The sequence below is a fragment of the Ctenocephalides felis genome, unplaced genomic scaffold (genome assembly GCF_003426905.1).
Source record: "Ctenocephalides felis isolate EL2017-DRISC unplaced genomic scaffold, ASM342690v1 CF-g0.4_SCAFFOLD_03570, whole genome shotgun sequence".
Taxonomy (NCBI): Eukaryota; Metazoa; Arthropoda; class Insecta; order Siphonaptera; family Pulicidae; genus Ctenocephalides; species Ctenocephalides felis.
The window spans coordinates 25,328,487-25,343,226 of NW_020539724.1; the positions used below are offsets into that span (position 1 = coordinate 25,328,487).

The 14,740-nt window shown below is 30.8% G+C and overlaps 1 non-coding gene across 1 annotated transcript; it reads left to right on the forward strand.

Annotated features, from left to right (window-relative positions):
- Nucleotides 1-6,898: 6,898 nt before the first annotated feature.
- LOC113383948 lies at nucleotides 6,899-7,111 on the forward strand. The gene has a single exon (XR_003367900.1). It is a non-coding gene; the product is annotated as a small nucleolar RNA U3 (small nucleolar RNA).
- The last annotated feature ends 7,629 nt before the right edge of the window (nucleotides 7,112-14,740 follow it).

Genomic DNA, 14,740 nt, shown 5'->3' on the forward strand with positions numbered 1-14,740 from the left:
TATTGATTAATTTTTATAAATTATTGGTTATTTTTATTCCTCGAATGTTTAATTACGATACAGAAAGTTCCAGGATTTTGCCAAGACAAAATGCCATGCACCACTTATTTAAATATTTTAGATTTTATATTTTTTATTGACTTATATAATGCAATACAATTTATTTCAGACCGATATTAGTACTGGAGATGCAGTGATTACATATCATATCGTTGGCGTGGTTGCCTATGGTTTCCGATGCGCAGAACCAGGATATCCTGGTGTTTACACCCGTGTTACTTCCTTTTTGCCCTGGATAAGAGCGAACATCTCCTGAAATTAATTACATATATATGGATCGTCTATTTTGAAAGTGGTGTAAGTCTAATCTCTCTTATCGAGAAAATTATAAATCTCTCAATTGAAAATCTGGGCATATTATATGAAGTTTGGCAATGCTTTTACTATTTTATAAAATATATAATATATCGCTGTGACTTGAAAGCCTTGAAATAATTACTTACTACCACAAAAATTGTTTAAGATTTTTTCTGTTTCTTATTTGCTTATATAGGTTTATAATTACTGATTTTAATGTAAAACAAAAAAAATCGTGCATAAAGGATTAAGTTGAAAAAAATACTTGGAAATGTTTTACATTACCAGCTTTTTACATTACCTCTATAAAATCTTACACGTAGGTGGGGTAAAGAGGGCCAACTGAACCTTTAAACCTGAAAAGGTATAAATAATAAAAACAGTAATAAAAAATCTAAAGTATTTTGGAAAAAGCTATTTTACAAAAAATAAATTGAATAAATAGTTATTCATACTCTGCTGTTAAATATGTCTGACGAATGACCAGATCAAGGTAATATACAGTGATATCTCTCTAAAAAAAGTACCCATAAAATTTATATTTTTATATTTTGCATTGGACCAATGTGGCTATTATTTCATAAAAACCTTCTAAAAATTAAATAAAAATTAAATATTGGACCTGCTTGAACAAACAAAAAATATTTCTATAATAATGAATTAGCTGGAAGTCTTACTGAACCTAGTCAGATAATTTTTGTATTATTTGTTTTTATTTTTATTTTATTTTGTTTTGTTTGTTTGATTTGTTTTTTTGTGTAATATAATAATAATTGGTTGGGTTTTCACAATATAATTACTCAAAGTCAGATTGGACCTTTGTGCCTCGTCCTGCACTACATTAAACTAGAGGTGCATTTCAAAATATACGTTCCATATATATATATACATAAAATAAAAGTGATATGAGTAAGTTTTCACGCAATTCAAAATCATTATTTTATAAGTTATTATTTATTCTCATTTTGAGTTTATATTTTAGCGCTATATTTAAATTAACTAATTTTATATTCATTAGTGTTGTTTTTAAATTTATATCACATTTTTTGTAAGTTTCATAAAATGAATTGTACATTAATAAAAATAAAATTCCACAGGTCTAAACGAATAGAATCAGAAATAATTATACGTCAGTTGATAGAACTACAAAAAATAATACATTTTTGGCAGTTACTTTGTTTCTGCGTTTGAACATAGGGAAGAAGTCCCGTAATGCCGGACGGCGCCAAGCACCGGACACTCTATTTAACACATATTATTTAAGCGAATATAAATCTTTTTGATTCAAAATACAAGTGAAAGGGTCATGGGGGCACACAGGTATAGGATCACGCGCCAAGCCTTGCCTGTGACGCACACGGCCACGGCGATAGCAATCCTTTCCTGTTTTTGGCGCAAAATCACGGCGTCACCTAAATATCAATGGAAGTAATATTATGTTAATATTAATATAATAATAATAATATTATGCATTTACATTTGAGTGCAAAAATAAAAATTGTACTTGATTATTATCCGTAAAATGGCAGAATATTATTAGATCTTTTAACCAATTTTAGTAGGTACCACCAAATGAACGAAAATGTCTGTCCCTTAGCACCGGACACTAAGTCGTCCTTTAGTGCCAGACAGTAAACATATTGAAATTTCCTGTGAGAAATTACGTAATTTATTCCGTATGCATTTACATTTTAAATGTCCGATACTAGGTGCCACTGTTCAAAATCATATTTTTTTATACCAAAGTTTGAATGATAGTATTAATTATTTTTTAGCAAAGATTGCGGTTTTGTTAATTTAGTTTGATTTCTACATTTGTTATCTAATATAAATTATAATTTGATAAATATTTCTTGATTTATTTATAAATAACCTTAGGTGTCCGCCACTATGGGACTTCCCTCTACTATAACTCCAATCATTCTATAATTATATAATTTTCAATTCAAATCTATTATTTCGTTTCCATTTCGAGATTATTCAGTTTGGACTTCCGTTGCATTTATACGGATTTACACTCTAGTCGCGCTTAAAGAAGTTTTATTTAAAAAACTGACACCATGATCTTGCCTGCTGATTGTCTGCATTTTTTCTCTCCATCGTGCCTGGCCCTCTCGGATTACTGTTTATTTGACTCGCAAATGTAGTGGCGAAATATCCATGATAACATATTGATGCAAAAAATCAAAATACTATTATGAATCATCAACTCGTTATGCTATCGGTCAAATGTGAGTTCGCGCGGCGCTCATTTAGCACAGAGCTTTTTCCTATTCAAATATTTGCGGACGATATGTCCAACATATTTTGTTAATATCTTCAGGATGTTAGCTATCTCAGGCATTTTCAACTTTTTAGTTTTACAAAACGTTTCGGTGGACTTTTCTTATATTTTCGGTGTAAACACCTCTATTAGCAATCCAGAGCATTCACCATCGTCAGCCTGTTTGGCCATGATTAAAATCGGCAAACCATTTCTCCAACATTTAATTCGATTGGGCAAAGTCCAGATAACACTGATTAACATCTATAATTAATAATATGTTTATATGATATCTATGAAACATTAAGTTTCTTCATTAATAAAGCGAATAAAGCGATACTTTGGCAGCATTATTATTTTTACAATTGCCTTGAATTGACATGGTTTCGAAAAACTCAAAAGTAGTGTCACTTGAACCTTTGTAACTTGTAAATCGTCGGATTGTCATGAAATCTTGACATATATATTCTTAAAAATGTTGCTTCCTACAAATCATATGGATGATTACATATCGACATCATCTATGTGTTATCCTACGGACTTATTGAGTGACGTATATATATTTTTTTAAATCACTAATTGAAACATAATTGAAAATTGCGGTGATTAGTATTCATAGAAAGTTCATTCTACTTACCAATATAATTTTGCTCGAGGCAAAATGTCACTTACACATAGTTAATTTTGTTTTCTGAAAAAACATATTTTTCCCATAATACCTATTAGAGTATATAGAGTATATGCTATATAGATCTCAAGATCAAGATGTTAATAAATTTAAATATTTACTTTATGATGTTATTGCTGATATTAATCTATCATCTGTATTCAACAGTTCGGTGGATCTTCTCGATTTGCTCTCACAGACTTGTATACGTACTTTGAATTTTGTCGAGTCAAAGGGGAATACCTCACTGTATTAAAATAAATCTTATGTCAGTAACAATTATATAGTCAAACGTACAACATGCTAATACAACAATCGTGAATTTAGTTCCTTGTTCTTTTATAATTAAAAAACCTGTATCATAATCATAAGATTTTTTATGAGTGATGTTAAGCACTAATCATGAATAAACTAAATGTTATGTTAGTGTGTGTGGTGTTTATAGTTATGAGAAACGAAGTTATTGCACAAGGTAATATGATCCAAGATTTATAAGATAAATAAAAAATGTTTACCATTATTTTTAACACTCATGCTGAAAATAGAAAAGCAATATTAAAATATAGTTACAAGACTTTGCATGAATTATATTTAAAAAAATAATTATCAACTTTATATTTCGAAGGCGGACACAAGAGAAAAAAATGGCCCAGATCGTATGCCTTCTTTAGTTTTCAGTCGACTTGACATCAAGAAAAAAAACCTATCATTTTTATATTTATAACAGTTTACCATATTTTGTAACATGAATTTGTGTCGCTTACATGGAAATGTAATTTGAAAAAAAAAATAAAAGAAAACTAATGGTGCATGGCATCGTGCCTTAAGGCAAATTGTTGGAACTTCCCGTACCAAAAAATATGTTTTTTTTAAAAAAAATTAACATTTTTGAAAAAATTTTACTATGAAAAAATTTTTGCATTTCTCGAAGTTTCGAAGGTTTCTGAACATTTTGGCATACCTCAGAAAAAATGGATGTGTGTGTGTGTGTTTTTTTTTTGTGTCCGCATTTTTTCGTTCACGTTTTCGGGCGCACGGATCAACCGATTTGAATGGTTTAATGATAAAAAACATTCGATTCCAATTGATAGGAAGATGTGCTGATTAGTTTTTGGCAAAGGCAGGTCCAGCAGTTACGCAGATAAAGAGCAAAGAGTGCAGAAAATAGAAATTGAGTTTATGAGAGAACGGAGCATCCGATTTGAATAATCTAAAAACATTCAATTAGTAATGATTAGGAGAAGTGGTTATTAGTTTTTGACAAAGGCAAGCCCAGCCATTTCTAAGATACAGAGCTAAATGTGCAAAAATGGCAGTTTTTGAGAGAACTAAGCGTCCGATTTAAATGATTCAAAAAACTTTCTGCTTGTTTTAACAAAATAATTGATTTTGGAAAAAACAAATGTTTCAAAATTTTTTTTTCATCTTTTTTTTTATCAAAAAAAAAATTTTTTTTTGTATGTCGAAAATAATTCAGATTTTATTTTTAATTCTGACTAAAGTTTTAATATATTTTGAACTAATAATTTCAATTTTGCAATTCAATTTATATAATTCTTATAAATATTAGACAATGTTACAATATTTATAATAATCTATTTGAAAACATTTAATATTCTTCAAACATTTCTTTACGGTACGGGAAGTTCCATACACCCCGCTAGTTATGGAACTTTTTTTGACGATAGATATCATTGTCTTATAGAACTTACTGAAATATTACGGCCTTACGACAAGTAGTTTAATTTTAAAAATTCATCAAAGTTTGAAAAAATGAGTAGTTTTTTTGACGTTAGCTAAAATTAAAATTAGACGATTTACTTGGTATAACGATAGAGTACTTGGTCTGAATATGGTATAACGATAGAGTACATGCTAAACAATTAAAGTCCTACAAAAAACTGGCTCACTCATAAAAATTATTGATTTTTGAAAATTTGCTTTTAAAAAATACTCCGACCTAACTCCGACGTGTTTGATTTTCAATAATGTGTAATAAAACCACTTCGAATACTTTTAACTAGGGTAGGGCGGGGCTAGTTGAGCAAATTTTTACTTAAACGGATGTAGCTCCTCAATGAAAAGTCTCAATAAATTGCTATACGGCTTAATGGATTTGTTGTTTATCGCTTAACAAAAGTGTTAATACTATTTTGTGGTAATAAGTAAAATTTAAAAGCTACAGCTGTTTAAATGCGAAAAGTCAAGTATGCTCAATGTACCCCATAGGTGAGACAAGTTGAGCACTAAGAAATTATAATGAAATCATAGGTTTAATGTCGATTACTGATGATATAAAATAAGTTTTTAATAACCAGTTCTATATTTATAGTCTTTATTGACAGAGAAAACAAAACTTATAGTAACTTGCTTTGAGTAATTAACCAAAAGTAGAATCAACAAAACAATATGGTATCATAGGAATTATTTTACCATTATATTCAGTATTTTTGTTTAAAATCATTATTTTTTTATATTATTACTCATAGACTTAGCTTAAATCTTAAAAATAATAAAAAATGTCTGGAAGTTAATGGTAATTGTCTTAGTGACAGAACAAGTTTAGCAACTATGCTCAACTAACCCCAACTCTGAATTTTAAAATAAAAGTGACTTTATAAAAAAACGTGAGAATTATACATAGAAGCTCTGTGCATAATAAAAGTACTATAATTATATGGAAGAATAACATTTACCTGATTAAAAATAAATTACATTTGACTATACCAGACGAAAACTCGTGATGAATTACTTTTTTACTTTTTGGTCTCAAAATAAACCAAACGCCCGTGAGCCTCACTCATTTGTCCAGCGGCCACTAGCAATCGCGGGATGTTTATTTTTCCCAAACCTCTATCTTTCCGCCATATAATGCCTAAATGGACTGTGAATAGTTTTCGAGATATTTTGATTGCCCAACTTGCCCCTATGCTCAACTAGTCCCGCCCTACCTTACTCATAAATTCATTTATCTATCACAGATTAAGTCGATTATTTACACAAATCGGAAGTTCATGTAAAATACCAATACCAACAAGTTTATTATTGTTACTATTATGATTTTAATTATCATGTTTATTATTGTTACTATTATGATTTTAATTATCATGTTTATTATTGTTACTATTATGATTTTAATTATTATAGTATTCATATATTTAATCTTTTTTTGTTTTTTTTTAACTTCCCCTAGGGAGTGTTATAGTAATCGCAAAAAATCGAAAATGAAAATCGACTCACATACACACACATAATTTGTCTTCTTCGATTTAGAATGACTTGAAACGTCATTTATACGGGAAGTTGAAAATCGTATTTTATGTCATATGTTATATTTAGTTTCATGTTTCATGTAACTACTATTTGTATCAGCTAGATAAAAATAAAATTTTAGAACATATGACAAATACTGAATTAGAAAAAATAATATATATGTTATGAAGTTGTATCATGTACTCATTTACGCCCAACGCTGCTTCTATAAGCAAAACTTGAAAATGGAATGTTAGATGTTAGATGTCACCGCATCGTATACCTGCGTCACGTTAACCTGTAATCGCCGCACAAACCTGAAAGGATTTTGCTTGTCTCGGTCGAAACGTCGTTTGGGCAAGATCATACTTCACAGGATCATTTCTGTAGTATGTCTTCACAATCTCTTCACTCAAACGTGGAGTTGATGCGACCTCGACGATGAGTCGTAGCATCGCACCCTGAGCGTGAGAAAGGTGCTCGAACTTCATTTGGAGTTTGATCATCATCGATGACCGTTCGCCAAAATCCCTCGTGGATTCTGGTCATGGGTGTGATGCTTTCTGAGAGGTCTATTTAAATGTTATTGTTTTGTACATTCCAAAAACAACGCCAACATCTTTTCGATGTTTATGTCTCTTCTTCTTAAATAAAAATAGATAAGAAAAGAAGTACAGTTCTACAGTAAAAGTTTCAGTGTGATAAATAATGGGCAGTCATTAAGGCAGGCAGTGGCAGGTCTAGAGGTTGTGGACTGAAAATAAGTTAAAAAATGTCATTTGGCGGTCAAAGATGTTTATTGTACATATGTACATCAAATTATCAGATATTTTATAGAGATTTTATCAATGTGTACATATTTTGTGTAAATTTTTTTGGGTTCCGTACCAAGATTTTTAATTACGGTACGGGAAGTTTCAGCAATTTGCCTCAAGACACGATGCCATGCGCCGCACTAGTTTTGAAATATTTTGGAAATTCTGAACTTTATTTCAAAGCGATTGTACTGCTTTAACTGCATAGAGATGGAATATCGAAGCGCGTAAGCGCCTAACGGACAAACGATGTTACGGAACCCATGTAAATATAAATAAAATTTATTCGTATTATTAAAATCTCCACAAAATATCTGATAATTTCATGTGCCTAATGGTCTCCACGAATTTGCAGTTACGTAATACTTCATGGGCAGAGAATATAGAATGCTATAATTCTCGCTCTAAAATTATACTTATCTTCTAATTATTCCCATTTCATCTTCTTCTTTCAGAAGATCGCAAGCCTATTAACACTTTGATAGCAAATGTGTTTATGACCTTCCACGCAGCCTCAATTTTCAATATCACTTTTGCAACTGCATCTGGAGTCATCCTTCGGCTTAATATCTTTTCTGCACCATACCACAGTGCACTAAATCACTATGTATACGTGTGTGTGTATCTGTAAAGCGGATACACTTTTTCATCGAAGATTTCAAGGACACGGATCAACCGATTTGAATGATTTAAAAAGCATTCGATTTCCACGAATAGGGAGACGTGCTGATTAGTTTTTGGTCTAAGGCAGGTCCAAAATCACGCGCGTCGATTTGCTTTAAAAAAAATAAAAAAAATTCAATATATACAGTTTATTTTATAGTTTTAACAAATTTTCAGATAGCCGTTGTAAAACACCATCAGGGATTCCAGGTAATTGTATCGGAATTCGTTCCTGCCTTTCAGCGACGGAACTATTACCTCTAGCAGCCCAGAATCAAACCATTGTGAATTATTTGAGGCAATCAGCATGCGGTTTTGATCAACTTGGGCCCAAAGTAAATATAATATGCATGAAAGTAGTTGAAAAACAGAGTTTGGTAAAGTAACTATATATGTGTTTCACAAATATGTAATCAGAGGTATATAATTACTATATGCTGAGGTAACAATATGTATTTAATGATAGAAACACTTTTGTTCATTTTCAGTCTAATTGTAATTAAAATTCCAGTTACCTATACTCACAAATTGATATAAATAAATTGAATAATATAAAATATGAATTAATGATGAAAAAATGACTTTGGCTTCAGGTGTGTTGCGCTTTTGATCAATCATTTATAGAAGATATGCAAGAAAACTGGGGCAAGTTTGACTTCCCTCTGGCCGAATTGGAGCAGTGTGGTAATATCACTATCTCATCTTATAATGGACGAATTGAACCTGAAAAGGTTGGTGGTTTCATTTCTACAGAGGGTATAATTATTGAACCTGAATACGTGGGTGGTGTCAATTCTATAGAAGGTAAACTTTATGTGAACCCAAACATTTATTTCAGTATTAAACTAAATATTAGGTAATTTTATATCAACAAGTTTCTGACTTTCCGTACGAAAATCGTTGACTAAAATTTGTATCCAAACACACATACACACACACACACATACATCCATTTTTTTAAGGTATGCCAAAATATTCAGAAATCTCTGAAACGTAAAGATATATGAAAATTTACATTTTCGATTCTTTTGCGATTACTATAACTTACCCTATGGAAAGTTAAGAATAGCAAACAATGGAATGTGTTAAAAATGATAAATTATGAGGAAATCGATAGTTTGTTTGATATGTGTTATGAGTTGTGATGTAGTGTTTTTCAATATCAATTAAATATTTATTTTTTAATTCACCAGGACAATGGCCATGGGTTGCTGCTTTAGGTTACCGTGGTGAAAACGGAACCACAAACTGGTGGTGCGGAGGCGCCCTCATCACAAAAAGACATGTGCTCTCCGCTGCTCACTGCATTCGCACTGGACTGTGAGTCAATACTTACACCTATTCAAATTTATTGTTATATTGTATTTTTTAATTCTCTTAAATTATATTTTATTAAATTATATCAAATATTAAACAATTTAAATTTAAATTGTTCAGTGTAAATGTAAAGTAAATGTAAACAAAATTCGTTCTTATTATTAAAATGTCTGATGATTTGATGTTCATTTTTGAGCTTCAAATATCATCTTTGCATGTCCAAAACCGCTGGATCTGCCTCTCTAAAATCAGTTCTTTATTTCATCAATACAAGTATGTACAATGTTTTTTGAATAATTCAAAGCGGGTGCTTTAATTCCTAAAAATCTTAATTACCATTTTTTTAACTCTTTGCCCCGTATCTTTGAAACGGCTGGATTCGCCTTTGCCAAAAACTAATCAAAAAGGTTCCCTACAAATATGAATCGATTGTTTTTTGTATCATTCAAATCGGGTGATCCGTGCTCTTAAAATTTTAAATTTTTTGCTCTTAAATTTGTAATTTAAGATGTTCACTGCATAGATAAATAAGCATAAAGTTGACTGTTCGGCAGCAGACAGAAGCGAGCGTTCCGAATCCTGAAGCTTGGACTTTGGTTCTTGCGCAGTGCTGCCAACATGATGAGCCAAAGATAATGTTTAACTGTCAAGTTGAGGTGCGATGTGGGTTGCCAGGTCGCTACAGACCTTAGCTTAAATATTTATCACTCTGAGTAAAATATTGGAAATTTTGTGACTACAATTTTAGAGTTTATTAGTGCAATTTGTAATTTTTAAAAACATTCTTAATTTTTCCTAGGGTAAATTGAAAACGAAAATTTTTGAATGAATATAATTGTTCGCGCCGATCAAAGCAGGCGGTTATGCGAATAGAAAACAAAAAATCATCAAATAGATAATTATAAAAATCAAAGTCAATTCAATCAATACATAATCAAAACATATTAAATTTGTTATAAATACTATTATAACTTATAAAATAAATATATACAGTTATTCAATTAAGTGTTTTACATATGGTCCTTCGAAAAGTAAATTCAAATTCAATCAAAACAAGATCCTAAAAATCAATAATACTCTAATTTTTTCTCTGAAATTATACTTTTCTTTTAATTTTTGCAATTCGCAATTTGCAATTCGTAAGTATTTGTGTGTGTGTATAGTATGTACGTATGTTTAGATACAATCTTTTGTCCACAATCACTGGAGCACGAATCTACAGATCCCAAAAAGCATTCGATTCCTAGTAATGAAAAGACATGCTGAATAGTTTATGATGATATTATGGCACAGGTCTAGCAGTTTTGAAGATATGGGGCAAAAAGTGCAAAAAAATTCAATTCAGTTTCTAAGTGAATGGAATATCAAATTTAATTGATTCACATTTCACTTGTTTAGACGGAAGAATTGATTACATTTTTGAGAAGGCAATTCCAACAGTTTCAGAAAACCAATAAAAAAAATTAAATTCCTTTCGGCGGTCAAAAATGATTATTAGATTAATGCATATCAAATTATCAGATGTTTTGTATTGGTTTTAATACTAAGTCTAATTTTGTTTACATTTTTTTGAGTTCTAATATTTATAATCATAATCGTAAGACTGTGATACGGCGCTTACGCGCATCGATATTTAATCTTTAAAAAAGCTACGCAACATGATCGCTTTGAACAAAAAATCAAAGTTTTCAAAAAATTTCAAAATTCTGAAATATGTTGTTTAGCCTGGTCTGTACAGTAGCGCTACTGGGCGACTTGCTGTTCCGTAGACCCGTGTTACCTTTGCAGAAAACACTTCTGTAGCGAAGGAGTTAAAGTACAATTGAACTACTCATGAATTAGCTTGCTCATACTTAAGTCAATAAATTAAGATAGAGTCCAAAATGTAGGATGCGGTGGATAGAAGTGAGCCACGCTTTTATTTATGGTTGTAAAATAGTTAAAATGAAAATGTTTTTTCTTTAAGTCGCAAAGATATGCCAAAGTTGCAAACTTTTTATCATAGCAAATGCTTACAATTATGTTTGGAAGTATTTCTTTTCTTGTGTTTTCCGAAAATGTAGGGAGAAGTGTGAAATTCATAGCGCGTTTCTTCGTACAGTGTGAGAGTAGGTTTATAACCCCCAAATGCTTTTTAAAATGGATCAAGTATCAAAATATGATAAATATGTACGCGGCTCGACATACATGTCACTAGACTTATAGTTATTCAGGTGGCCTACTCCAATCTGTGGCCCAGGTCTGTCCACCGCACCTTACATTATAAGTTCAATTAGAATTACCTCAATGTACAATATATTTTGACTGTTCTAATATATCTTTTTATATATTTTTTGAATTTGATAAATTGCTATTTTTTCATAGAAAGCTGTTATTACATTATGGAAAAAGTGTTAAAAATAATCAGTATTATTTTATTACAGATATTTAGTTCGTCTTGGAGAATTTGATTTCAACGAATCTTCACCGGCTGTTGTTGATATGAAAATAGCTAAAACTGTTAGACATGAAGAATATAACAGAAAAACGCGTGTGGCTGACATTGCTATTATCTATTTACAAGATGAAGCTTCTTACACTTGTAAGTGCTGTTAATGAGTTGAGTATTTCTTAAATTCCGGACGTGAAGTTTATGTTTTCACCAGAAAGTCCAATTTGATAATTTTTTGCGTTCTCCACTTTTCAAGTCACTTTGAATTGTTGTGACACCGAAATTGAAAAAAAAACTATGTGTTTGTTTATAAATAAAAATGACTACACCAATTATTAGTTCTTAAGATATCAGTTGTAAATCGTGCAGATTATTTTTTGGTGAAGATCATGCGGAACGTTCTTAGTTAGGATCAGTAGCGGCGCGAGGCGTCGGCGGTGTCGGCGGCCGCCGACGGCCTCGCGCGTGATGGGGCCTCGCAAGAGGCCCCGGAAAAATTTTAATTATTTAAAATTTAGTTAATTTTCATACGGATGTGCGAGTAAAAAAGGTGATTAGTGGTTTACAGGCACTATCATTTTACTCTTTTATCTTTTATGGACATTATCTAATATCGTCTGTCAACACTATAGATTATTAAATTTAAACAACTTTGCGCAAGCTAATTCTCTGGTTGTTTATATTTGTGTATTTCTTATGTGAGCACTATGTAAATCATCGAAACAGTAATTGAATATTCGAGGAATAAAAGTAATCAATGTTCAATAAAAATTTATCAGTGAGAAATAACAATGAGATAATAGCAAAAACTGTTAATTTGAAACTAATCATTGTTTCACATCGTCAACACAAGCAATATATTTTTTTAAACATTCTATTGGGATGATCAGTTCTTTCAAATAAAATTGATAACCTTTTAAACTTTTTTTGTATCTCCAAAACCGCTAAACCTGCCTTTGACAATTTATCAACACAAATCGAATGTTTTTTAAATCCTTTAAATCGGTTGATCGGCTCTGATGTCGTCGACAAAAAATTAAAGCGTCCTAAAAAAAACGACATTTTGGCATTTTTGAACCAATTTTAAAAATTCAAAAACTGATCGAAAGTTTTCAGTTGGCGATCGTCCTGAATTGTTTTTCGTCAAGATCGACCGCACAGTTTCTTCGTAATTTATTGTAAAAATCTTTTTTCAAAAACTTGTTAGTATCATCTAACATAAATTTTATGGAACTACGATAAATGATTAATTATAAAAACTCATTAAATTTTAAAATAATGGGACGAGCTTTTAGACCATGTATATACCTACTATGTGATGTGCGGATTTGTGCACTCAAATTAGTATGAACGTAGATTTTTTAAATCTAATTAATCACTTGCAGATTGCAAAATTTTGTCTAATTAGTTATTAAGTCGGTGATTTCCAACTATTTTTTATTCATAATGATCGAAAAAACATAAAATTAACTAATCAAATGGTTGGGCAAAGGGAAACTTTTTTGCGATAATTATTTAATTTTAGTGCTTTTTTAATAGCTGGAGAATAAACCATTTTTGCCGAAGAGTTTGTTAATTTTAACTTGTGTAATTTTTGTCTATTTCAATTGGTGTATTTATCTGATTAAAAATAAATCTCATATACAGTTATAGTAATCGCAAAAAAATCTAAAACAAAAAATTTTATATATCTTCAAAGATTTCTGAACATTTTGGCAAATTTTCGTCGACGATTTCGCGAACATGGATCAACCAATTTGAAAAATTCAGAAAACATTTGTCATGTATTGAAGGTAAGAAGACGTGCTGATTAGTTTTTGGCAAAGGCAGGATAAGCCGTTTCGAATATACGGGGCAAAAAGTGCCAAACTGATTACATTTTTAGGAAGGCAGGTCTAGCGGTTTTGAAAATTCAGTAGAAAAGCACAACAAAAGCCATTTAGCATATGCACATCAAATTATCAGATATTTTATAAAGATTTTAATTAATAGTGAGTTAAGTTAGACTGCAACGCGCCTTTTACGCGCTTCGATATTTCGTCTCTAAGCAGCTAACGCAACGTGATTGCTTTGAAAAAAAGTTCGAAGTTTTCAACAAAATATTTCAAATTAAAAAAAGTCAATTTCTTTCACTTTTCAAATTTTTTAAAAGCTTTTCAAAAATTTAAATTACGGCACGAAAAGTTTCAGCAATTTGCCTTTAGGCACGATGCCATGTACCACTAGTCAACTTGCAACTGGCAAAAAAGGGGGGCCTCGCAAACGAATTTCGCCGACGCCCACGAATGGTCTAGCGCCGCCACTGGTTAGGATGATAGAGTTTATTAAAAACGTTAAAGGCCTACAGATATGGTTTACTTATACAAATTCAATAAAGTCTTATTAATTTGTATTACAGTTGCAATATATCCTATATGCTTACCCTATCGAAAGGATGTGGCATATAAAATATTTGCTACTTCCAATGAACAAGAAACCCTTTGGGGAGCCGGATGGGGTTCCACGCAGTATGGTAAGTTTGAATTTTACGTCATATTTGATGTAGATAATATTGCAGCAATTATTATTATATGCCAATGCCAAATATTATTATAATCTCTGATCATATGTAATAATTTTTTGAAAATTTTATCTATATAAAAAAAATTACGTGAAACTTTCAAACAAAGTAAAGATATTAAGCAACAAATAGAGACGGTTAATTTGTTTTTTTAATTTTTGGTAGTTTATAAAATTCCAAATTTTCAGCAAGTCTTCATAGCTCAAATTAAAATAATTTTCGAATTAATCTTAAATTAAATATTTAAAATACTATAGCCTCAGTATTTTAAATATTTAATTTAAGATTAATTCGAAAATTATTTTAATTTGAGCTATGAAGACTTGCTGAAAACTTGGAATTTTTTTAAACTACGAGTATCACTGCAAAAATGGTAACAATGCAAATCCGGTGATGGCTCGTTGGAAAAAATTTA